Source organism: Patagioenas fasciata, chromosome 12, assembly GCF_037038585.1.
Source record: "Patagioenas fasciata isolate bPatFas1 chromosome 12, bPatFas1.hap1, whole genome shotgun sequence".
NCBI classification, from domain to species: domain Eukaryota; kingdom Metazoa; phylum Chordata; class Aves; order Columbiformes; family Columbidae; genus Patagioenas; species Patagioenas fasciata.
The window spans coordinates 22,330,317-22,357,756 of record NC_092531.1 but is presented as its reverse complement, the minus strand read 5'-3'; the positions used below and the strand labels follow the sequence as shown (position 1 = coordinate 22,357,756).

General features: G+C 38.1%; 1 long non-coding RNA gene across 4 annotated transcripts in view; it reads left to right on the top strand.

The window, feature by feature from the left end:
* Positions 1–27,440, top strand: part of LOC139829021 (uncharacterized) — a 237,549-nt gene that overhangs the window by 171,656 nt on the left and 38,453 nt on the right. The window contains exons 3-8 of one of the 4 annotated variants that reach the window (XR_011741183.1): positions 3,661–3,783; positions 4,547–4,785; positions 7,591–7,704; positions 8,096–8,304; positions 10,843–10,868; positions 25,380–25,424. This is a non-coding gene — a long non-coding RNA (uncharacterized lncRNA). Of the gene's footprint in view, positions 1–3,632; positions 3,784–4,546; positions 4,786–7,590; positions 7,705–8,095; positions 8,305–10,842; positions 10,869–25,379; positions 25,425–27,440 lie in introns of all 4 variants that reach the window. The other 3 variants (XR_011741184.1, XR_011741181.1, XR_011741182.1) reach the window with 3 other exon arrangements.

Below are 27,440 nucleotides of genomic sequence, written 5' to 3'. Positions count from 1 at the left end.
CCCACGTAGAGCTCTGGGCAGAGTAGGACCCATGAGTGTTTCTTCTTCTGTGTGGTGTATTTGATTAATCAAATATACTTATCTGCAGCTTTCATTTTGCAGATAGAAGCTCTGTGGCAGGGTAGAGGAGCTGGCATTTGCATTGTGATTCCAATTAAGTTGAAATTAGCATGAACCTGTGTTCAGGAGCTGGTGTTGAAGGTACGTTAGATGAAATGGTACTTTGATACACTGGCTCCGAGGATTGTTATGACGTTTCTTGTCTGCATCCTACAACAGCATTAAACTGCAGTAATACTGTGTGATTAATAGAGTTAGTTCTATCTAGTGCGGTATCTTTCTGACATAGGGAACCAGCCAGATCACCTTTAAGGAAAAAACTTGTTTAAAAACAAACCCATTGAAACCTTAAAGTTCAGACAACATAGTCCACCCTCCAGACTATTGGAACATCTGTCCTAAATATTGTGGTAAATAGTAAGGATCAGGGAAACCATTTTTCTGCTTTATTTTAATCTATTTTGTATTTTCATTGAAATGAGCACACATTGGAAATGCTTAGAAAATGCTTGCATTGCATCGCATTGACAAAAAAACAACAAAACAATAAACATTGAGTATTTTGGCTGTGCCAGGTGTTGCAAAGGGTGGCCAAGTCCACATCCTTCACAAAAGGTTCTATTTTTCTAACATCTGTCTTTTGAGGAAATGTGGGTTACTAGTTTCATTACACCTGTAGAACTGAGGGTCTAGCAAGAAATCAATAGGCCCCAGTGACTTATATACTTATGTATCAGATGGTCTGTGTTTCTATAACGTATCTCGTGTTATACATTTGCCAAGACTCATTTAAGCAGAAACTAATTTGCTTGTTTTGTAGGAGCATTTTCCTCCCAAATAAAAGGAGATCAGTTCATCTTGTCAAGAAGTTTTCTTCTGTTTCTTCTGTTGCAAATGGTGCCTCACTAGAAAATATCAGAAATTTAAGATTTGTGGGTTTTTTCTTTTTCATATAAATGTTTCCCCTAGGATTAAGCTTGAATTAAATTACTTCATATTGTTGCACATTATTTGCATTCATGCGTAAATTAAAGTATCTGATTCCCTGTCTCACTGATTTTTCAAATGTTAGTAATTAAAATTGCAGAAGCATTTTTAATGCTAAAGATTAAACAGATGTTGGTGGACACATTAGCATTAGATACAGATTTGGCAGGTAAAATTTAAAGTAAGAATGGCTGAATCTCTATTCTTTGGGTGTAATTTTAGCTTTACTGGCCTTAGAGGTGCGCTTAAAAGCAAGATGGGTTATGAAAATGTTTGCCACGATTTATTGGCATGTATCCCTAAAACAGGAAGAAGTGAGATGAGAAACTCTTCACCTGGAGAGATGTGTGCAATGACTGATATTAAAAGCTGTTCACCCATCCTCTATGATTATAACCTGGGAGTTGTTACCAAGTTCATTATAGCAGCTGAAATTACTCTTTTCCTGCTATAATCCAAGTTTTTGTACTAACTCTGAAGCCCACTCCTTATTCTGATTCATGTCTTCATATGGTCCTGAAACTCAGTGCTGTCCTGCACATCTCCTGTTTCTTTTATGCTGCTACCTTGTGAGTGATTTCTCATAATCACAGCACATTTTTGTGAAGACACATCACATCTTTTGTCCTGCCAGGCACAGTCTTCAGAGTCCCAGTAGCTGGAGGGCAGCCAGACAAAATTTTGCAGCTACTTTGTGAAATCGCAGTGGCTGAGACCTCGCTGATGTTAAGGCTCCCAGGCATATCTGGAGGTTGAAAATTCTTACAGGGCCCATCCTGAGCTTTGAGATGTTCACTAATGACTGCTAATAGTAGAGGCATCGTATCTAAAGAACATGCATGCACTGTACTTCTTTAATTTCTGTTCTATCTCCAGTCCAGACTCCCTAGTACATACAAGTTTAGAAGGAAATAATTGCTCCAAGTCATTTTATGCTCAACTAAACACAGTTCATGCCTCATCCTGGTATAAAAATAAGGCTGATTAAAATTTGCTCTGATATATTTATAGCTGTTTGAAATATTGTTCAAGTACTGAATTGTTGGCTTTTGCCATACCCTCCTGTACCAAGAGACAGACAAGGACTAGCGAATTGCTGACACAATACCATGACACACCATATGATGATTTCTCCACCATTGAGAAATTCACCTAGAAGAGCTGAAACTTGTCTTATAACTGATTCGCGCTGTTGGAATAGTTTAAAGAAGCTGCCTCCCATCAGTGAGTCGAGCCCGTTGTGTCTAACGGATGTTTTCGCTCCTATCTCAGAGCTGCGTGAATTCACACCTGAACCTTAACCTGACAAAGCATGTTCAAGTGGGGGCCTTTTGTTTTGTGCCATTTGCTTTTCCACCCAATTTATTCTACCGGCGTACATGCCAATGCTGAGTACTCTGTGCGGGGTTATCCTACAGTCAGCACCCAAGTCTGTGTAGTACAGGCCATGTGTAATACACAGAGAGAGCAAATCCTAGCTAATATGCCTATATTATTTTTAGATAGTCTATTCCATTTATCTTCACTTTTTTTGTTGATTTTACTACAGCTTTATAATTAAACCTGTCTCTGACATCCTGGGAAAAAAAGAAGTGCCGTGTAGCCATGGCCAGTTGCATACTGTCATGTGGCAGAAAATGTTGCTGTAATGGTATCTGCGTTACACATTGGTTTTGCCTGTTGTTACAGTGTATAGGGATCCTTAATCCATAGACTATTTGGCTGAAATTAATGGATCGCCTTCTTCAGTTGATAGCATGCATTTTGGTATGGACTATGGTGAATTTTCATGTAAGGATTGTTGGTCTGGTTGCCTTCAACAGTTCTTTCTGGCAACCAATAAAAGCTTTTGAGGTTTTGGTGCTTTATTTTTATGTCGTGACCTAATTATTCATATCCATTAAGATTAATCAACTGCATGTAGATAGCGCAGCAGTAATACAGTACGGGTAGACACCTGTACTGTAGACTTCAAAATTTAAATGCTCAAAAATGAGTGATGGTGCTCAGAGATTAATGCATGAAAAGTCAAGCACTCAGGGATAGGAAGTATCAGGATTAAAATTCCAGCATGCAGGCAGACTTCTTATAGGATTTTTCAGAAGGGTCTAACCAGGTAAAGTGTCTAGCTTCTGTTGAAATGGATCAAAACTAGGGCCTAAACCATTAAGTAGTCTTAAAAATCCAACCAGGTACTGATTTGTATTTTTGGATATCTGAATACTTTCAAAAGTAACTACGATAGATGGCAAGCCTGTATTTAACTGGAAGTCAATGGGATTTAGCCATTGGTGATTTTGTATTAGTATTAACACTGTGTATGTATATCGAAAAATTTGGAAGTACTAGCCCACTTGTCAGAAAATTGGATTTTCTTTAAATGTTTAGGGGATTTTCTCTAGAATCCAAACTTGAAAAAAGTTAATTGGAGTGACTCAAAGTATATACAGTTTTAAGTTCTTCACAGAAGTGAGGCACATTAATGCAAAACTATCAGGCATAAAAAGTTCTTAAGAACATAAAAACTAAGTGGTTTTGCCTTTTGAATGACTAATCTGAATCCATAATTATTACTTTTTTTTCAGGCTAAGAATGAATTTCCTTCTTTTTCAGTACCGAGCCAAGTCTTTATGCTTTGAAGATGTCATTAAAGCACCTCAAAGTACCTCTGCCTCACACAGTGTTATTTTCAGGAATTGCTTAAAGGTAAACAGCAATATAACTTGGTCTTCTAAGGTGAGTAATTAAGAAATGAGAAAAGAGATGAATTAATATACTGTCTGTGAAATTATAATTCTGATAATTGTTTGGTTTGTAATTATAATACATTTATTTTAATCTGATGGTAATGCTGAGAAGCTGTGGCTTTTAAAACCATCCTTTCTTTGGGGGAAAACTAATTTGTTTGGAATGATTCATTTCTAGCTATGCTTTTCTAGGGTTTTAGTTGTGTTTTGTTGGTTGTTTGGTTGAGGTGTTTTGTGTGTGTGTGTTTTTTTGCTAAACTTTGAATGAGCCACTTGCTTGTGCAACTGGATAAATTGACATAGGAAGATAATACACTCCATTTCAAGAGGTAGAATGGAGGACCAAGTTTAATGTGCACTGTTCCAAAGTTAATGGTTGCTCAACGTATTTAACTACATTATTATTGCAGTCTTCACAACATTTGAGCTGCTCAGAATTCTTCAGAATGCAGATCAGATTTGAGGTATGAAGGGGGATAACTACTCTCCATGTTTCACTAATGATGGATCTTTCAAATCCATGTGATGACACCTCCATTCTCTGAATATTAAAGACCTCAAACATGGAGAAACTGACTTTGAGTTTCCTGTACCAGAATTCCCTTTATCTCTCACTAGTGTGTTTTTCTGCATATATTAACTTGTGGAAAATCCTATCATGGAAGATAATAATCCATGTGCTACTATGATTTTAAGTCTTGTGCCAGGTAATTCCCAACCAATGTCTTATTATGGTGACTCCTTTATTACAGAATCACAGAATGTTAGGGATTGGAAGGGACCTGGAAAGCTCATCCAGTGCAATCCCCCCATGGAGCAGGAACACCCAGCTGAGGTTCCACAGGAAGGTGTCCAGGCGGGTTTGAATGTCTGCAGAGAAGGAGACTCCACAACCCTCCTGGGCAGCCTGGACCAGGCTCTGTCACCCTGTTGCAGATCTTTTGCCTCACCAAACTTATATTTGGGTTCAAACGTTCACTCTGATGTCAAGGTCTGATATTTTTACCTCTCCCTTTCTCTTAATTTTATTGATTTTTCAAAGCCAAACATTCCATAAACTAGCTATAGGCAGAAGGCTTATTGTGGAATGTGATATAATTGGCAACTGATTGTTGATATAGGAGATTTATGTTGGCCTTATAGCAATAGTTTCTTATAATTGGAAACATATGTGATTTTTAGTGTCTAGACTTGGGAACTTTCCCAGGAAGGAGCTCCAGGTGGTTATCTAAGCATAATAGGCCAAATGGCTACCATATAAAGGCTGCAGACATGGGAAATACGTAAATGTTGCTGGCACATGTAATTATTTCATAAGTTTAAGTTTATAAATTGCAAGATATACATTTACATCTAATGGTTTGACCAGTCGATTTGCTTTATAGATTCATGTAGAATCAATGTTTAAAACTTGAAATTTATTTCTTTTAATTAATAATCTAAAATGCAGAGATTCTTGATAGGCTTGGATGTCAAAAAGCTTTTAACTATATCATGTGCCTAATTTAGTTGCACTAGTGTATGAACGTTTACCTTGAAATAGCAAACAGTTACATTGTCATATTTAGAAAATTAGGTGAAATTTGGTTTGGTGTAGTTATGTGGCAACTTGTATTTTGTTTTCTTTTGCTAGTAGGCTAATTTCTGGAAGGATCTCTGAAGGGAAACATGTCTGGAAGTTGTACAGCCTGCAAAAGCATGTGGTGGTTTGATACTGTCCTGATCCCAGTTTGCCTTGAACATGCTCTGCACGTTAAAACATCCCTGGAGAAGGAAAGCACAGTTGGCTATCCCAGCATGAATACTCTGCAAATATTGTTCTGGGACCTGCACAGCCTGTGACTCACAATGAACATTTTCAGCTCTGGTTCTGGTTGTACAATAGGAAATACAAAAGAAAATAAGTAATTTGCTGGGACCTAACACAGTATGACTTGATCATTGCGGCTTACACAGACAACACAGAGCTGCACTAAGAAATGCGAAAAGTCCTCTCAACTCAGTTTTCATGTGCCAGATGGCTGTTCCTTGTTCTCGTTGTATTTTTTTTAATCCTACCTGTTAAGATAGCAAAGAATGACATACGTTATCTGGCTCTGCAGCCAAGCGTGTGGTCCAAATTATTTTCACAGAATGCCTGACAAAGTCTGCTTGCTTGCTTGCCTGCCTCAATCATTTTTCTCAACTAATTAGAAAAGTCTGCCAAGCATTGTTGGGCTAAGGCACTAATTATTCTCAAACAAATGCTTCAATTTTGCACAAGCTGGGAAGTGTCTCTGTTTTAAATGACTACATGCCAAGATGCCAGAGTAGTCAGACCAGTTTCGTTTATCAATATGTCTGGAAGTCCTGGAGGACCAAAGAGATGAAACCATTTAAAAGCAAATGACCATCTGCACTCTTAGGTTCTCCTTCAGGAAAAATAATGTTGTAGTACTTTTTTTTATATATGTTAGTTCTTAATGACAAGTACCAGGTCAATTTTTCTTCTGGAAATGTTTCTTGTGATATTCCTGGCTGCGTTGGTCCTCAGATTCTCTTGGGTTTTGGCACTGAATTAAAGACAGTTTTGTTATTAGTCACACAAGACTGGCCTATCTAATCCTTTCTAAGATTTTATAGCCTGATCGTCACCACCTTTATTAGAGCATTAAAGAAGTTGGTTTCTGATGTCAATGAGACTGGAAAGTTTTTCCTTGTAAAACTTTCAGTGGAATTTGGTAATCAGAAGAAACTTGGATGTTTAAAGGAAGTTTACAGGGTTTTGTTGCTTGGTTGGTTTTTTGTGGTTTGTTCATTTGTTTTGGTTTTGTTTGTTTGTTTTTGTTGTGGGTTTTTTGTGTGTGGTATTGTGGGTTTTTTGTTTTGGTTTGGTTTTTGGTGGTGTTCTTTTCCAAGCAATGGCACTGTACCTAGAGCTGAGCTCTAGGCTTCCCTACTCAGAAGCAGTTGTGAGCTCCCAGAATAGTATCATCCCACCTCAGATCCTGAAATACTTAGGCCGTGTCAGTTTATTTGTGACAAGGTTCACATTCTGATAGCTTGGTTTGTCACTAATGAGATATGTGCCTCTGATTAGCTATTTCCCCACTGATATGTTATGCTTCTACCATCTGTCTTTGCTGCTGTTTACCCTCATCCCAAAAGTTGCTCTGCAAGAGGCAGATAGGTTGCTGTGTTTAAGAGTCTCTCTGACTTTTGCTGGACCTGCCTGTGTATAATCAACAAAACTTAGCTTCCAAGAACTGCCTTCCTCTCTTGAAAGTAAGGAGTTGCATGTTTTCAGAGACATTTTTTTGTGTTGCATTTCAAAGATGACAAGAGAAATTCAACAATGTGTTTCACAGGGATAATTGGAGTGGTTTACTTATGAGCCAGCTCCAGAGTTCGTTTTGTAGATGTATGTTTGTTCAAAATTGTTGGATTAATTTTTTTATAGTGTGAGGGGAAAAATGAAAGAATTAAACCCCTAGAATGGCAGCAGAACTTGGAACAATTAATTACTTGATTAGTTTCCAGCAGCTACCTGTGCCAAGGAAGAAAATGTTGCTGAATATTACAGTATTTGTATCTCCTTGAGTAGCTACTCATAGTAGGATCAATGCGCAGGCATAAGATGTATTTTAATAATGGTTTAAATGTGTTTTCTTTTTAATCTCTCCCCTTCCTTCTTTTAGGGGAAAATATGGAACCTACTGCCTGGCTACTTCATATCATTAATTGCTTGTTGCCTTCATCTGTACCCACTGACTTAATTGCAATCTATCTGTGTGATGTGTGCTTTTTTTTCCATTAGTTTTAAGAAATTATTCATAAAGAGGAAATATACTACATGGGAAAATCTACTTAGTCTGGAAAGAGTTGGCCGTGGACAGTGCTGGCAGCTCCTGGAAGTGGCTGTGTTGGAGGGGTACGCACAGATGATCTCAAGTGAAGACATGGCAAATAAAACATTCGTGATTCTTAAGCATGATGTAAGGCAAGAAAAGATGAATGAGCTGTGAATCTCAGGGTGTTCCACAGAGTTCAATCCATAGTCATCTCCCACGCAGTAAAGGTTTTAAGATAACGGTGTTTTGAAAGACTTTCTATTTTGTCCTTCTTTTCCTCGTTGTGCATTCAGTGCATTGTTATTTGCTAGATAATAATCCTGGCTGATTTCAAGGTGCTGACTGGTTTTGGTGAGGACATGAATCTTACATTTAACATCAATTGCCTAGTTTTAACAAGGAAATACACATTAAATGTACTAGGTTTTTGGTAGGTGACCTTTTCCTTTTTCCCACCATATTTCTCTGCAGATTCAGTCTTCTGAGGGCTGGAGCAAGAAGAAAGATCTAGATTTGTTGAAGTTGGTGTCTGTGTCCCAAGACTACTTCAGGACCTGATGGCAGTGAAAATATTGGGATACCTACTGATGCAAGGACTGGCAATGAGTCCAGTATCCTCCTATTGATGCAATACCTTTGTGCCATAGAAGTATCACCCTGTAGACACATAAACTTGTCAGGTATTTCATCTACCATTTTAAGGATGTTTTTCACATAAAAACATGGAGAAGTCATGTCAGTGTAGCAGGGGATCCCACACTATACACTGGTTTGATTTTGTGCATTCCTCTAATATATTTTGTCCATCCTCTAATCATCTTTAGGAAGTGACAAAGACAGAAAAGGGGAGGCTAAATTTTAATGTAGTATTTTTCTCATAATGGGTCACTTCTCATAAGTTAACAAAGCGGAATACCTTGAAATCAGAGTTTTTTACAAACAAAATATTAGGTGGAGCCCCTTATACTCCCTCATTAGCAACAGAGATTTTTCAGGACTGATTCCACTGTCATTGACAAATTTAGGGTAACTCTAAATGTTAGTGAGGTTGCTGGAAGCTGCCAGAATTTAGACCCTGTACTTATCATAAGTCCTTCTCTTTCCATTAATATGTCCTATAATGGCTATATTGTCTTCTTTTTTCTTTTTTTTGTAAAATTGAAATTTATGGATGGTCATCAGAGCATGGTAAGTTAAGCTGCATGTTTTTGTGCTATATAAAACATTTCACATTGAAGCTCTGTAATTTCTGGACAGTCCTGATTTATTTAACTAAAAAGCTGTACTTTCTATCCAGGAACACTTCCTACTTTGTGTATCTACTCGTGTGAGTTTGCAGAAGTGCAATGAAAATCCAATAGGAGTAGCAGTCCACTGTAGCTACATGAGTGTTATGTTGTTTTAAATCAAGCAAATTTTATGATATAAAATCTATTGCTCTTCTTTCTCATGATTCATTGCTATTATAAAATTACACTTGATTCGGTACAGGCTTAATCGTACTTAATTTTTGAATTCTCTCTTTTTGGAAGAATTCCTTTGGACTTTTTTTTTTTTTTTTTCAATATAGAGTGTTAAAATGTGTAAATTTAAACAACCTGGAGGAGGTTTCCAAGTTTGCAATTTTTTCTTCAAATGCAGGTTATTGAATCGCTCTCTCAACAGCCTGGTAGTCTTTCCCATTTCCACCAACTATATAACAATCAAGAAATTTCAATGGTGACCTGATTTAATATGGCTCATCATTTATACCTGATCTTTTTTTTACTTTTCCTTAATGCAAACTAAAGGACGTCCTGATTTGAAGTAGAAGTGTTTTATTCTGTGCAAGAAATGTGTCAGCACTGTCCAAGAAATCAGTAAATTGCTCTTTCCATGGTGCTTGGGAGGGCGATGAAGTATCCTCTCAAGGGTCTCGCTCTTCAGTTGCATCTCGGTGCATTGGCAAAGCCTGTGTATCGCGTAAAGTAATTTCACACAAGAGAAGAGCGTTCTCTTAGATAGGTTAGCCATAAACTCACCCTAAGGGCCATGGAATACAACGAATGCGAGATTTAAGTTGTCAGGTACGTGATTGCACATAATACTAATCTAATCGTGGTCCTTTTGATGGAAAAAAGGGGACACGCAGAGGAGATTCACTGCTCCACAGGGAGACACTGCTATTGTGCAAGCCGCAGGGATAATTCTTTCTGTTCTCTGGTATATTGGTGTTGCTGCTGTTGTGTTTGGCAGAGAGCATGCAACCTCAAAGGTTGTAAAGTTTATAGCTTTTCACACTGTGTCTCTATGTTGTGTAACCCACTAGGGCACAGCTATAAAAAAAGCAAATTCTTGAAAATTTTGTCCATATCTTCTGTCATTTCATAATTGATCAAACTGCAGATATGTGCTCTGTGTTTTAAGATAACACTTTTGTCTTACAAAATTATGCTGTGAAAACTAAATTGGCTGCTTGCTGTAGGTGTTTCATTCTACTCCATCAACGGCCCTTCTTTCTTCCTTAGTAGGAATGTCTTGGTACCTCAACCTGCAAAACAGAGTCAGTGCGATGCACAGAGTTTCAGCTGAAAATGGATTCAGTTGCAGTATATGAGCAGTGGAGTGAGAGAGTTTTTAAATTATGGAGTTGATTTTAGAAGTTGACACTGGCATTAGATGTTCTATATTTGGAGCTCCTGCTTTAGTGGCTAAAATGGACATTTATAGATGGGAATAGTGATCTGAATTCCCCCTGTGGGTTTGGCAGGTTTGAAAGTTGTTTCATTTTCGTGTGTAACTTTTTTTTTTTGGCAAGAATCTGTGCAGGGGGTGGTAGAGAGGTCAATTTCTCTATGTTTATAGGTGTTGACAAGTTTTCTGAGATCTATTTTTAATTCAACTTGTTTAAAAATTACATGGCAGTGTTTTTTTAAGATACAAAAAAGATCTTCAAGTTAACTTATATGTGTATACCATCACTTTTGTGACAGAAATTGGTTTAATCGATGTGTAGTGTGTTACAGTTAGACAATAGCTAGTTAAATCTGAGCTTTCAGAAGTCCATTCATCACCACCATAGCTTACAAAGCTATGCATTGTGTGGTTTTCATATGTCATAAGTGCTAGCTTATGCTTTTAATATTTAAGCCAGTTAGTAAGGTAACTAGCTTTTGGATTTTTTTAGTTTAAATGTGAATTTGATGTTTAATGATAGTTTTAAAATTTATGTTTTTCAGGTATTTGACAAAGAACTGCTTTCAAGGTAGGCAAAATGACTGTGAAAGTTCTGGTTACTTCAGATAATATCTAATTTACAGGGTTTAAAACAAATGACGATATAAATTCATTTAAATATGATTAGTTCCCATGCCTTCAGGCCATGTGGAGTATAACCAGTGTGGTTTTATTTTTTGTGTAGGTTGTCAGGGAGAGTGAGTGAAGGAACAGAACTGGAGCCTCCCCTCACCCTGGCTGCTCATTTCTCAGCCACGGTTTGGGGGTGTTGGTGCCTTCTGTTGCATGGAGTGGTAACTTTCTTGAAGCATAATATTGATAAAGTAAATAGCTGCAGTAATATGTTACCAACCAGATCTTCTCTTAGCTATATTGCATTGATACTGAGATGATATTAGCAGCATCAGGGAGAGGCACTGCTGGTACAGAGCAGCCTTGCGGCGCTCACTCATCACGGCAATTTCCAAAAGACTGTGGGCTAAGCATTGCAACTTCAATGATCTCTGTTATGTAAATGCCCTCTTATAATGAAATTCAATTCTATGTTTGTCTGTTGTAAAATGAGTTGGGATGTGAAGCAATAACGTTTCTGTAGACATAACTATCCATAGCAGTCTGCATTTAAGTAGCTTTAGTCTCATGTCTTTGCTTGAACTTTTCCTTTCTAAAGTAGCACCTCTTCATCCAGAATTAGAAGTATCGCTGGACCATGAACTGATCTAAACCAAAAACTTAGATTAATAACAGTGCCAGTAGTAGTAAATGGTTACGCTGCAGGAATCATAGCCAGTTAAAAATTGGAATTTCTGAAAAGGGGGGCTAGACTCTTAATCTTAAACAGCTCTGGAAAAATTGTATCTCCACAGGGAAGGAGGAGGGGGAAACATTGATTCAGAAAACATGTGCTGCGCTCTGCTTTATAAAGCTGGATTTCAAAAATAAACTTTTTTAGCACGCTTGAAAGTTGTTGCTGACTACTGCCAACTAGAAAATTTAATAAAGAGTTTAACTTCGTGCAACCCAAGCCAGCTCTGCAAACACACATGCTTTCCCACTGAGATCAGAACGAATATCTAGTGCAGTATGCGAGAGCCAGACTGTACGAGCAGGCCTGTCTACATACATCCCTCATCTGACTTCAGTTATTGTTGTGATGGGCACAGTTCCACAGCTGTAATCACTGCAGAGAGCATGTGCCCAAAGCTCTGCTCCAAACTCTATCATGCTGCTTACATTTTCAATCATTTTAGTAAGGCCCTTTCAACTGCAAGCTTAGTCTGTTTGGTAAATGGACACGTTTACCTTCCCAGTTATGAATCTTTTTATAGAAGATGTCTTGTCTGTCCTTCTAGTGTAGGATTTTATACTTCTTGGAATTTAGCCCTAGCCATTTTTGAAAAAGCCTCTTAATAAAAAGAGAGCGAATTAATAGATTGTGTAAAAAGTCACATAATTTTCATTAGTTATTTTTGACAAGCTCTTACAAACCTAAATTTAGAAAGTTGAGTCAGTATAGATGGGGAAGGGAGTTAAAAACATGTTTCTGTTTTCAGTCAAGAATCCAGCTTTTGTCTAGCAATGGGAACTGAGTTTGTGAGAGCAGCACATCAGGCTGCATGTCAAAGTTTGTGTTTTCAGCCTAGACCTTTATTTTTCTCCCAGAAGGGGCTCACAGTACAGAGAAATGAGTTTGCACAGCTTGTTTTGGGAGGAGTGAGACTTAGGTAATGCTGAGCAGCACTAATGCAGAGACCTGTCACGCCACGTCCAAATCTGTTTAGCCCATTACACTGGGACTGGGGGAAGTCCATAAATAAAGGAAGGAAGCGTTTATACCACAGCCACGTGAGCAGCCATTTCATAAAATACCATCTCTGGCTCTATTCCTTCAAATAAACACCACTTTCCAAAGTGGGAAACAGGAAGAATATGTTTTGTTTGTCAAAAGCTAAACAGACTAAAATGTTGCCAACCTGTCAAGAAAAGCTGAGGGAAAAGAAAGTGTCTTCCCGAGATTTTTGGTATAATGGGACCGTGGGACTTGGGGAATAGTAAAGAGGAGTGTTCTTCTGGCTTTGAAAAACTGAGCGAGAAAGAATACCTTAAAATAGTGTGGCTATCAGTGAAGGCATAGGGCAGGAAGAAAGACCCGTGAAATAGAATGCTTTGCAACACAGGATGGCCCTGCCAAGTCTTTGAATTGTCCAAGCTGGAACAAAAGGGATTATGGTTTTGTTTCTGTTATTATTATTTATTTGTTTAACAAGAAAAAATAATAACATACCTCAATCACTCCCCCCCAACCATTACCAGACAAACAAACAAAAAAAAAAGAGAAAACAAACAAAAACCCAAACCAACCAATGAAACAAAACATCTTCACAAAAGGGCAATCCATGCTTCTTTTTCTTTGTGGTCCCAGTGCCCTCTTGTTCAGTATGAAGGTGAGAGTCCAAGAGGGAGATCATATACAGATATTACTTGGGAAGAATACGTGCTGACAATTATCGTGTGAAGCAATTATTTTTCTACTGTTAAAAGAAGAGCCACTTCAGGTAATAATTTTGTCTAGAGACAATCTTGGCTTCTCTTCTGTTGCTTACGGGGATTGTACACCTCTTTGATACCCAAAGCAAGTTCTCATTCCCTGCACCTCTGAGTACCAGGCACAGGGCTACCTGTCCAACATATCGAGGCACTTCTGGCTTGATTGTAGAAATAATGGATTTGATTACCTCATACAAGCTCTACAACAAAGCACTCTCTGCCTATTCAGAGGCGTCCTTTGGTTGGCCTTTACTGTGAGTCTCCAGTGTTTTGTTTCTCTGGCATTTGGTCTCTATGTTCACCATTCTGACTAATGCAGAGAAAATCTGGAATCACACTTTCATGTCTCCCTTCTGATCATGTTTGTTATTCTAGAATAAATGCTGTTGTGACAGTAGTTCAGTTAGCAGAGGAAATAATGTCCTTCCAAATGAGTGAAAAACATCTTATGTCTGATGACATGGCAACGTTGATAAATACATAATAGTTTTGTGTAGTGCTTTCCAGCAATGTTGCCTTTCTTGCTCTTTATTATGCAACATGATGTGCTGTGTTTGAATTAAATTCTAGTAAACACTTGCACCTGTCACAAGAACCACCATTTGTTGTCACAGCAATCAGGGCAGTTGAAGAAGCACTGAAGGAAACATCTTCACAGGATTGATGTAGTGTGTAAGCTTGCATTGCAATTGCTCACTCTGTGCATAAACCGAATATTTCAGCCTCTTCTATACACATTCCTAGTACAAATTTCCTTTGGTAAAAAGCAATAATAGAACAAAAACTTAACCAAATCAGCTTGGGAAAGGAACATAGGTGAACATTAGGAGTATTTTTTGAGTTAGGTTTTGGGATGTATGGTCATTATTTTTGAGTAAATCATGAGTAGCACATGGTAATGACAAGAAGACCTACCATATGAACAAGTAGCAGATGGATAATGAAAAAAATGTCCGTGTTTATCCAAAATACAGGAAAAGTAAAGATTCTTATGTAGTGTTTTCCTGGAAGCGTTTTTGATGATCAATACAATTTGAATGAACGTCTGGTATTGAAGTTTTGCTGAATACTATTGTGCTCCAAAACAGAGTATTGCAATGCTAAGCACCTTGACTCCCGCATTGACCAGTTTAGGCTTATTTTTTTCATCCTTTTCCTGTTATCCCCAGTTTACAGGGCAGATATAAACAGTTTTGTCTTAATTTTCCTATGGAGCCTCACCCTTCTACAAGAACTAATACTGTAGATCCATAGATAAAATTCTGCAAGTGAATGCATTCTTTTCTCTCATAGGATTATACAGATGTGGGTGAAAGATTAGACTTAATTGGGAAACTGAATACTTTTGCTTCTTGGAGACGTCCGCTCAAGTGTTACATGAACATTGCTGTTTGTGGTTTCCTTCCCTTTGTTGGCTTATTTTGGTTTACAGTGATGAAAAAATGAAATGAAAATAAAAATGAAACAAGCACTAACCAGAGCAAATTGGTCTGAGCACATTTGTGTGTGAGAGTCTTGAGGTTTGGTTTTATTGTGTCAATCTGAAGCATGATACTGGTTCCAGGGAACGGTTGGCATCAAGCGTTCTGCTAAGAACTATACAATTGTATTACAGTAACGCTAAAAGACTGAGAAACCAAGAAAATAAATGGAATTGAAATGTAAAGACTGCACAACATTCAGAAAAAGGAGCGGAGAGTTGTAGATGCTGCTTGTTCCTATAGCTCCAAATGTGTGTATTGCTGAAAAGAAATACTTGCCATAAAGAAGCATTTTGGACATGAACTAGACTATTTTGAAATGCCTATTTTGTAAAATTTTATAGGGAGAGCAAGAAACCTAATAGCTGAAGTTTCAATGAATTGCCCCATTTGGCAATTATTCCCAACAGAAACCAACACCCTGGGAGTTTTGCTTGGCAGAGCCCACTATAGTTTCTGTATGGCCTGCCTTCATGAAAAAATCTACCTAGGAAAAAGTGCTTTTAAAACCTTAGCTGTTGCTTGTAGGGTTTAGGGTATGGGTGGAGGGAGTCTGGCTTGGATTGTTAAGTACCATTTTCATATAATCCCAGGTTGTTTTGTCCTAGAAATGCAAAATTCCAGAGTCACCTCACTTAACTGAGGTGTTAAATTTAGGATCATATGTGTCCTAGATTCTCGATATAGTCAGTGAGATATAAGCATCTCTGAAGGGTAGTTTGACCCCTGTATGAGTTGAAACTGTCCTGAAGGTAGCTTTCCTTTGCCTGCATGGTTTTGAGAAGTGCTTGTGACTAGACTCACAATTTGCATGCCTAATCTATGTAGCTATGTTTAGGATCGTACCTGAGCAAGTATGTCTTTACTTCTTTAGGCAAAATACCTTGTGGTATTTTGATATATAAAAACTTCTCTTAAAATGTCTGAGAAGTGTGCAGAGAATCTTTTTCTGAAGCTAAAATTCTGACTTCAGTCGCTAAGCTAGGGCAGAGAGAGGCAAGATAAAAGGGAGCAGTAATAGTTATTATGCAGCATGTAAGTCTGGCAAGTGCATGAAGCTTGGATGTGGGGAGAGACATAATAAATTCTTCTCTAGTTTTGCAGAGATACGGGTCAGGGAACATGCTATCTAGTATTTGAGGTCAGAAGAAATTGTGGAGAAGGAGAAAGATCTGGTGCTGTCAGAGCATAGGTGAAGGGATGATAAAAAGCATAGAGCTGTGCTGAGGACAAAACACATAAAGAACAGAAAGAAATACTGTGCCAGTTGAATAGGGGGAACTGGGGCATGCTGTAAAATGCATTAAGGGTCACAAATGATGTTCTTAATGTTTTCCACATTTAGAGTAACAGAAACGGTGCAACCTCATTTTGAATACTCTGTGCAATTCTAGCTGTCCCATCTCAAGAACATGACAGAAGTTGTAGAAGCGCAAAAGGAAGCGATGTGATCAGAGGGATGTGATGGCTTCTGTGCAAGGGAGGATTCAGTAACCTTGATCTCCCCAGCTGTGAGAAAAGGTGACTCATGGGGGGAAGCAAGACATATCACATGAAGCGAGTGAAAAGGTAGTGATTATTTCTCACTTGACAGAAAATAAAAAGTGAAATAATCAGGCAACACATAATTAAATTGTGGAAGCTATTGCTACAGGATGTTGGAGATGCCAAAATACAAATGGTTTCTTTATAATAATTAGATAAACTCATGGAAGAATAGTTCATAAAGAGCCAATTAAAGACACTGATATAGGGCCAGCTCAGGAAGTTTCTAAACTGCTGGTTTGCTGAGAACTGGCAGGGCATACCCTACACTCGTCCTGTGTTCGTACCCTTTCCTTAAGCATTCGTTTTGGCTGTTATCAGAGACAGGATACCAGGCTAAATGAACCTTTGGTATAACCCACTGTGTGGCTTTCTTCTTGCTAAACTACCCAATAAAGGTCTGCACTAGGTACGTACACTGTAGACTGGATTTAGTTTAGCTCTGAGGATTCTCACTTCTACGTGTTATTCTTTCATTACAGTACAACTTAATCACGTGCTTAAAAACTAATCTAATTGGGCTAAATCCAGCAGCACAATTATGTCTCTTTGTTCCCAGTGTGCCGTCCTGCAATGTGTTCTACATATCATGTTATGTTGCTACTGGCTCATATTATGTGTGTTAATCTGGTCTATGCAAATCATCTTTTGGTATTTCACTGTAGCTGTTTAATAAGAATACTGACCTAGGTCAATTACCTTTAATTATCTAGAAGACTTCTTTTTAGTATCATTATTACCTTGGAAAATTATTAACTAATATGCAGACCCTCATGTATAGGTCTCATTGAAGGCTGTTCCACGGGCAACCAAGTGAAATATAGTAGAACTGCTATTATCTTTTTGGAGTTATTAGTCGCATCACTCAAAATAGCTTCTGCTCAAGCCCCCATTGCTCTGCCTTCTTTAGATTAGCAATGTTTGTAGTCTCCTGCTGAAGTGCTGCTGAGAGAGCCAGAACTAAGTGGTAAGCACAGTGGGATGCTGTATGTATTCTATAGCTTTTCTAGGGTTTACCCTGAGAAGATTTTCATACCCATGTGACAGTCACTGGCAGGCCAAGAAGCTTTTATTCAACATTCAGCACTCAAACTGATCTTTAGTTTGGGTGGTATCTCCTCTGAATATTATTTGTTGAGGAATATCTGCCCTGCCCTGCCCTGTGTATTTAGTATATATGGTTTAGCAGTCCCGCTGGTGCAAAACAAATTATTCCTGTCAATACACTTCCAAATTTTTATTTCTGATGTGAATCCTTCTGGAGAATTGCTCATAAAAACCTCAAGTCATACAGGTATATTCACTGCATTAACTGTGTTTAACGGGTTGTTCACAAGCAACTCAAAATATGCAGAATTTTACACTTCTGTGTGGGGAGGAGGGCAGGATTCCAACATCTAGAAAGCACAAGAAATACAATTTTTAATTTCTTTCAAAGGAAATATTAGATATCCTGTCAACATGAACACTCTGTGTCCCAGGAATCTGGAAAACATGAGAATCCTTGAGGAATCAAGGTGATAGTCCACTGCTGTTTGGCATGAATGAATCCCCTAGTGATTTGTAGCTCCCAGAGCACTCAGATTGCTGGTGTTTGGCTCAAAGCCTAAAAGGTCTGTAAGTGCAGTGCTGTTTGAAGAATAGGGCAATCCCAGAGTTTAAGGCCAGGGAACCTCAAACTTTTGCAGCACTCAGCCTGGCAGGAAGTCTGGCACTCTGCTCTTGTATCTGCTTGCTGTTTGGTACATGTTTCTTCAAATAGATGTTTCCATGACATGTTCTTCTTTTCAACAAATTGGCATTTTCCAGCAGAGCTCTTTCCTGCTAGAATTCCCTAACCAGCTCTAATCCAGACATCAAAAAGGAATACCTTTCTTTGTTTGGGGATTATTACCATTTCACTCCCTTCTCCCTTTTCCTCCATTTCCTTTTCTTTTTAACTTGTTTTCTCTGAAGGTAGATGCTGTGAACTGATGCTACAGGAGGGTCCTGGTTCTGATGCCTTCTGTGTGCTGCTTTAATCTATGTTGTTCCTGAAGAAATCACAGTGATCGAAGGCATTCCATTTTTAAAGGGTAATTCAGATGATTACTAAGACTAATTACTCTTGCTATGCAGTTTCATGAGTGACTGCAGGAGCTGAGCTGCATGTACTTGTGTTTCTCTTGTGCTCCATTCTGTTAATGTGGGGACAGCCACTTGTACCAGCCCACTTTGTAGGACCGAGATGATGCTTTAAGTGCAGAAATCAGGATTTTCTGTTTTTTGTTTTGTTTTAGAGTGTGTTGCCTTCCACCACCCCATCACCTCTGGAAATGTGGAAGGGTTTTACCTAGACATTACTTAATACCCACATTTAGCATTTGCTTTTGAAAATCTTGGAAGGCCGCCAAGCCAAAGCAAACACTCCTTGTACAATCTTTTCTGAATATGTAGGGAAACCTCACAGAGTCTTTAAAGCTGCAAAGTGTCAGAAAAATCAGGGACACTTATTATGTTTGTATTATGCTTACAAATATGGTGATATCTGAAAAGGAAAAAAAACATATTCATTTATCCTATTCTAGAGATAGGTGCTGTGAAAAACATGAAAAGAGCAACTGTTGCCCAGAGAATGGAAGCTCAGAGAAGGCTGTTTGCAGGGGACAGAGAACATGAAGTTTGATCAAATGCCAAATTAATTTGTTGCAAGTTAGCTCGTGTAAATAGACATCATCTGAGACCTCCCAGCGTGTCATTAAAAGGGTAGCATCAGTCATGTCTTACAGATGGGAAAACTGAAGAGCAGAAAGATGAAGTGACTTTTCTATCATGTAAAAACAGGGCACCGACAGAGCTGAGAGAAGAACTGAAGCTTCTGGAGTTCCATTTTTTTTTTTGCTGTTGGACCATGTTGTCTCAATTACAGGGATGAGAACACTAAGAAAACCAAGCCTGGGATGCACATTGACTCCAACCTCATTGCATGCTATCCCTCTAAGACAGCTAGTTCAAGGATTACAGCAAAAGAACTTGCTTCTAAAAGCCATTTTGATGAAATCCCAAAACTAGCAGCAGCAAGCAACCCTTTCCTGCTTTCCAGCTTGATAACAAGTCTCACCAGTTGACAGTTTATTCTCTTTCCAACAATAAAATCTTGACTGAAAGAGCACTCGATTCTTGAGTAGGCAATAACAAGCGTAGGCATGCAGTTGTTGCCACTTTTGCTTTCATTTCAACAGAAAAGTAGAAAACCAGATTTGCTGAAAATGAATTGAAATGTTTTCCTTAGTCACCTTCTCCATGTACATCTATTTTCTGTTCAGTTTTCTTAAATGGCATTCACAGAAGTTGACAAAGATTCCCACGTAGTTTTTATGTCTTTTTCTTTTGGCTTTTCACTTTCGGCTTGTAAAAGGAGGCAAAAGGCTCGTCTTTTTTCCCCAGCTTTTATAATGAGGTAAGAGTCTTTTTGTCCAATAATGGAGGTGGTGAACAGAGGAGATTAATCTGAAACCAAAGTGTTAAATCTAACAGCAAAGTGTAGATAACCTACAATACTCAAATGAAGAGGTATGTCCAGTGAGCACTACATAAAACTATGCCCTAACAAACTTCGGTTAAATTGGGCAATGCTTGCTTTTGGGCCTGTAGTATCTAGAGTGTAGAAAACACATAAATTACAGACTGGACTGAGGTTTCTTCTTTGAAGGTAAAATACTACTTCTGAGGGGCATTTTTCCATTCCTATTTCATGCAGTCTTTGTCCATTCTCAGAGCTAAACTGTGAACAAGGCTAATGTAAAGGTATGCTTGCAAGTTTGGAGTTCCGGGGACACGAATTGTCACTGTTTTTTACAGAGCCTGGCGCACTGAAGTTTTGGTCTTGATTTGAATCATAAGGGGTTATCATACAAAAGTATTGTGTGCATAAAGGAATAGGATTATGGAATTACTATTAAATGTTCCCAGGGAGTGTCATGCCCAGAGAGACATTTGGTATATTCCCATTCATTTGAGTAAGATACAGTTGTTGGCAGCTAATCACAAGGCTTGCTTTTTAAAATGGCCTATTGTGTCTCATAGGTTAGTTGTTTTCAAAATATTTTGAGGAAACTTAATTCTGGAATAGTTTAAAGTGCCATGGCTCCACCAATTTCTTAATAAGTTTATTTGCCTCAGATGTTGCTATCAACCCAGATCTCAGAGTTTCCATACTGTTTGAATAGAGAGTGAACCTTTAAATCCCATCCTTCATTTAGAATAAAGCTCTTGTTTTTTCTTCTTTCTGTTATCCTGTATAACAGGTGGTAATATAAGAAAGCGATCTGCCATCCCCACAAATTCTTTGAATTCTTTTTCTAAAGCTCTTCTTTGAATCGTATTTTCTAGCATCTCATGGGGTTGTCTGCAAAAAAATAATTTTCTTCAGCATTATGCAGATATTAACTGGGGAATCTCTTTATCAGTGGTTTAAAGTAATTCTTTTTTTTTCCTTAGAATCCATTTTAGTCTTCCATACTGCTGATTCTCAATGTGAAATAACCTATTTAACTGCCTGCTTTTTGGATGCGTTTTAATGTTGTCTTTAGGTTTATACCAGGCGTATTTTGCCAATGAGCCTCTTCATCTTCACCACTAGAATGATTTTTTTTAATGGACATCCAGTAGTTTCATACTAAGTAGTTTCTTTCAGCTTTATCCTCCCTAGGGAGGAATGCACTGAATGGCTGGAAATGTCAGCAGCTGCATTAGCTGAAGCAGTTTAGCTGCTGCCACCTCCTAGATAAATCTTGCCCTTTTTCATTTCTGTATTTCTTACTGTTTCTCTCAACGTAAGAGAGCCAAAGAAACTTCCTGCCTGGCATCATGCAGATTAGGAACTAAATTAGCAGCTATTATAGTTGGGCAATTTTCTGTTGATTTCAGGGTGAAATCCATTAAAACTGGCAGAAAAGTTGGCTCCGATTCCATAGAATCAACAAAATCAAATCGAAATATGAAGCTGAGGAAAAGTGAGGAATGTGTGCAGCTGCACGGAGCGCAGTCCAGCTCAGATGTTGGGAACCATAATGAGGACCCGGGCTGTTGAACAGGGAAGGTACGTGTGGCGTGGGCACCACCACTCCTCTTGGCTATTACTTGACACACAAATGAGATTTAACATGAAAGTAAATTAGCCAGGACACTCATCCTTTCCTCCAGAGCATCTGATCACAGGCCTAGTTGGAGGCTGGAAATGAATAAGGTGAACCTTTGGTATTACACAGCCAGGCAGTTCCTATCTTGCCTTCACTAAGCTGATAAAGTTTGGCGTTGCTGCTGACTTAGTCATGTGTTTGTCTGAAAACGCTTAGAGCCAGGACTTCTCTCAGGCATAAGCATTGCTGATATTAGTTCTTATACTTGTCTTCATTCATATGCATTTTGCAGTGATTAAAAATAACAGCTGGATGGTTGGAGAAATTCTCTATGTAGTAAAATGTGCCTGCCAACATATTATACTACTTAGTTGACCTCTCAGAAAATGTCCATGACCTTAAATATGCTGGGTTATTTTTGTGTTATGTGATCAATAAATTCAGAAATCTGGTTGTATAACTCATGTTGCACGGAAGTATCACAGGTTGTTCCTTAGAACAGCTCTGGATCTGTCCTTCCTCCAGGTTCCTCAAATAAAGGAGAGATTGTGCTTTAGAGTGGAAGAATTGCATCAAACATACATAGCTATGTGATTAGAACTGAGGTCTTGTGTTTGAAGTTCTTGATATTTAATACGGGAGGCAGGATACCCCAGAGCTGTGCTGTTATTTCCAGTGCCAGAGATCAATTTTTAGTAAAGCGATTGTATGTCTTGAGTCGTGAGTGTGGCCTAGCAGCCAGAAATGTTATTTAGTGTAAAGGGTTATCAAACTTTATGGTTACTTTCAGAACAGGTGTATTTACAGCTTCCTGATAAAACTGTAATTTGGAATTTTATGTTTTCGACTGCTAAAACATAGTACACACCTAATTACAAGGATGTATATGTTAGTGAGAATACACTAGAAGTCTTCAAAAAAACATTGTAACTGTTTTTGAGTTAGTCAAGCATTCAGTCTCACAAGTTTGTTCTCGTTAGAAGGAGAATTCGATGTTGCAGACAAATGTCTTCTATGTAATCCTGTTTATTTAAAAAGATGTGCCAAGTACCTTTTCCTTGAGCATTAGGAGGATCAAACAACAGGAGATTGGTTTCAGCTGGTACTCAGACTCAAAAGCTCTGCCTAGGATTTTCTCAGTGCCACATCCCATATTTGCTCAGCCTGCATCTGGATTTTCTTTCTAAAATTCTGTCTGTCTGTGGCATTTCTGCTGTCGTTTTTGTCACACCCACACACCAGTCCAATAATCGTTTGCATTACTCAAATTCCTTACTGTTCTTTTATACTCTTAGTTTGGCCTGTGACAAGCTGTACGATAGTATCAAGGCTTTATATATATAGGTACATAAGGAGCTTGACTCTTATGTTTTAAAGGAACAATATTGGTTACAATAACATCTTCAGTAGTCAGTTCTGTACTGTTAGTGCTTTAACAGTGATATAAGCTGTTTGTTATGTGGACAAGCCCTAAGAAAACAAATCTCTTGTACAGAAAAGTTCTAGAAGTGGGACACTCCCCATGCCCATGTTTTTACGAGTACAAGGAGGATTGCAATGTGAATAGGTTGTTTGGTACTTTTTTGAGTTTAATGTCTGTATTCATCATTGTCTGAGAGTGAGTGGGTGTTTCTTAGCTTGCAGAAAACACTCCACCATTCATCCCATCAGAGTGTGAAATAATAAACACTAAGGGGGAGGCAACGACTTTAGGTCAAGGTCCAGAAATACTTATAGCCGCAGAAAAAACTCTGACGGAAGTCTTTCCCTCCTTCAGCCTTGCTCGTGAGAGTAGTAATTGATTGCTGACCAGGACCAGAAGGCGGATCTGGGGAGCTGAGGTTTGTCCACCTCCTCCTGCAGCAGGGACTTGCTGGGGGTGGCATTGCCACTCCCAGGAAGGGGGCTGTTAAATGTTATTCCTTTGATTTGTGCCACCTGTGAGCACATCTCGTCAATCTGTATTTTGCAGGACAGAGCAATTATGCGGATGGGAGAAAGGTGTGTGCAGCACAGAGCAAAAATAAGGTTATCTCCCAAGTCTTTGTGGAGGACCAAGAATATGTATAAATTGTCTTGAATGCTCATTTCAGAGGTTAATTTCTTGAACTTGTTCTTTTCAGCATGTAGGTTACAAAATAAACAGGCCAGAATTTTTAAAAAGGAGTTGCCTCTGATGATAATAATAATACTATATTGTGTGTGGAAACTAACTAATGCAGGTTGTGCTTAATTATTGACAAATCCTAAGCATATTTTAACATAATTTGTCCAAGCAGCATAGTGCTCTTTTATCATGTTCCTTACCCAGACCATCTCTCCTTCTTATCTAAGTGTCCCAAGATTCTTTCATCTCAATCTGGGAACCTGTCAGACAGTTATGTAAATCCAGCAGGCAGGACGGGTGTTTCAGTGGCGCTCATGGCTCTGAAGACAGGATCCCTTCTTGCTTAGAGCAACCCTTGGGCAAATTGAAAGGCCACCCATTTGCAGCACCAGAATCGAAGTTTCAAATTGCTTTTCCTTGGCACTGTTGAGCAAAAATAGACAAACGTGTCACAGGGCTGAGTTTGCTGCTTCCGTACATACTAATGGACAAAACGTACTTTTGGGGTATCAGATTTGCAAGAGCCTAAAGCCATTAGGAATGGTTCATGAACATTTCAGGTATGCATACATAATTCATGTTAACTGAATACATTTATGTGCGCGCTTGTAAAAAGGAAACAGGTTGCAACTTATGGGTAGAATAAACAGAACTGTTTCCTTATAGCGTGTGTTTTATGCTTCTCTCTAATTTAAAGCCAGATCACTAAAATATAAAATTGGCTATTAGTAACAATAAATATGCCTAGAATGTTTCTTCTTACCATCTTGTACGTAATCTTCCTTTATTATTCTTTGAAATACTTATTCTATTTTAGATTGTTCAATATAAATAATGAGGATTTCAAATCTATATGCTTGTGGGTAACTAACTTCTAAATGAATGCTTGAGGTAAAATGTCAAGTTCTACCTGAGTAAAATTATTTTTAGTGGAGATTCAATGAAAGGATTGGATCCACTTCAAAACAGCTGTTGCTCTTAGCTAAATTCCTCCTACGTTATTAGCCAGCTTTACCAATATTGTGTTATTGGGGTCTAGAGGGAGGAAAAAAAATATCGCTTTCTGCTCATGTGTTGAGTTAAAAAATGAATAAATGTGGAAACAGGGTTTTTTTTTCTGCATAAAAATTTATATATTTTACAGTCTAAATCTTGAAATGGAATAACTCCCGATCAGATTTTTTGTTCTATAGGAAACTATGAAGGACCAGATCATGTGCAATATGTCATTAGTCTCATAAAGCTGTTTGGTTTTGGGAAATACAATGCATGCCTCAGCTCTACTAAGGAACACACAAAGGCTTTCGTAATACCATTTTTTCAGTCTTTAAAAATAAAGAATCCTTGTATAAGTACATTTCTGAGCTTCACTGCATTCAAAAATAATTTTCCCTACACTGAAGAATTAATGTACATCTCAGGGCTTGAATTTTTAGCAGATTAATAAGCAGGCATGCAAGTTTAGACATTATTATAGTCAGTGCAGGAAAAGGTGTACTGTAAAACTGAACATTCACTAGGACCTTAGTATCTGAGATTCTTGTATGTCCACAATTGAAAATCTGAGCAGTTTTAACTTTTATTATTTAATTAAAAGAAAGCCACAGTAACTATTTCAGATTTAATTTTGATCAGATGGATTTGAATCATAACGATTTATGTATTTGTAATTAAAAAATAACATCTTCATTGTTTATTCTTTCTATCAGTTGAGTACTACTTTATTTTTGTGATTACAGATCACATGGAGGAATGCAGTTTCAAAGCCACAGCTTTTGAACAGGGTGAGTTAACTAATTTTAGAGCAATTGGAATTACTTCTATTGATTCTGTGATGTATTCTTTTATAGCTCTGCCTCCAAGTGAAACAATTATAAATCTTAAATCTGTAAACATTGATATGGGATGTAATACTTTCTGCTCTACTAATGTTCAAGTAATCATATTCACAGGACTTAATGCATGGTGTTTCTTATATTTCTATGTGCTTCCTATTTTAAGTGAGTTGAAGTACCGATGGAAAACAAGCAGAAGAGAAAATTCGGTGGATGTTTTGAAGACCACAGAGTCAGATGGGGGTCTACCTGTTCCTCATGTCAAATTGCGCCTTCAGTATTTCCATCTTCCCTGTTTCTCCCTAGAATGAAAATTTTAACTCACAATTTCTCCCTTACTCTGTCCAACTTTATCCAAGCTGCCACCCAAAGCTCCACACCGCACAGCTTTCCCTTTTAGAAATGCTCTAAACCATCCTGTTGTGGCGGTGACGTTTTCTAGGGTTTTTTTGTTTGTTGATGTGGCGGGGTTGTTTTGTTTTGGTTGGTTGGGTGTTTTTGTCTGACAGAAATCTATAAGTTTACAAATGCTTTCTCATGATGTGTTAATGAAGGCAGCTAAGACAACTGCCTGGATGCTACCTGGATGTGGTGGATAGAAAACATGAACATTTACAGTAGCGTTGAGCTTTGAAGGTTGGCTCTGGCATACAGTGTAACTGTAATCGTCGCAATAATCACCCCAGTTTTTCTTTGTCAGATTGGTGAATAACAACTCCATATTATATGGCCATGAGTCTAACGTCTAGGTCAGACTACCCAGAATGGTTAGATTTGAGTTCCCTTGCATTAATCCTTTTGATGTATGTCATGAAAGTATAGCCTGTAGCTGTCAAATTACATATGCACTGTGAGTGTAGTCTGTTTAAGTTCAGAACTTAGCATCGTATTCCAATTCAATTTATTTTTATATCTCATCTTTCACACAGAGGGTCTGAAAATACTTGACAGCGAGAGACAGAATAATGAGATAATGCTTTACAGAACTGTGTAAATTGACTTGCATATAGACAGCAAGCAAGGCAGAGGTTGGACTTGAATGGGAGAAGACAGAGCTGTAAATTAAAACCAGTAGTAGTATAAATACAGAGCAATTCTGATAGAAGAGACTTGAAGTGTGTATGGAAAAGTTTTGTGTTAACGTTAACTTATATTTAGGGTCAACAGTAGAAAGATAAATCTTCCTATACACACAGTGAGGAAACTTTGTTGCTAACCTCTACTGACTACACATAGGTTGCAGTATGAGGTACTTCTGTGCTTGTGTGCATGAGACTGAGCCAATAACAAATTTCAGATAAAAAGCATGTATCAATTAGTGTATTATTATGTGATTCATGATCAGAAGTACTTGGAAAAAAAGACACAGCAAAAAATGTAGAGATCACAGTGGGAGAATACATGATAAGGAAGGTATTGAGATACAGTAAATGGATCTCTTTGTTGAAGAGGAGTCCTGCTCCAAAAATTGCCAACTGCCTGGTTGGCATTTGCTTCACTCAGCTTCTGAAAAAACCTGATTTTAGAAAGCAACCTCACTCTGATTTTCTGAGATGTAAGCATCTGTGTACAGCTTTCTGCAAATTTTAATATGCGGTGTAGTGTGCTATAAGATTGAATTATCACAGAAGTTGTTTTATTCCCAAAGTACCTTTTATACAAATGAGCTCGCTGGAAATCTTAGACAATTGTGGAGGTATTTTTCCCAGTGAGGAATTTGTCGTAGGACTACAATATAACTATTTATTAAGTATTGCTAACATAGTATCTACTAATAAAACAGTCAAACTGGTTACCATCATTTTGCTAAAAAAGCACAATGTCCCTTAACATAAGTAGTGGCATAAATTATTATTGTTTACACAGACCTCCCAGCAGTCTACTAAATGCAGTTTGACACTCAAAGTTTTATAGCTGTGCTGCTTGACAGACTATTCTTTTACATACAGTACCGGGTTGTAGCAC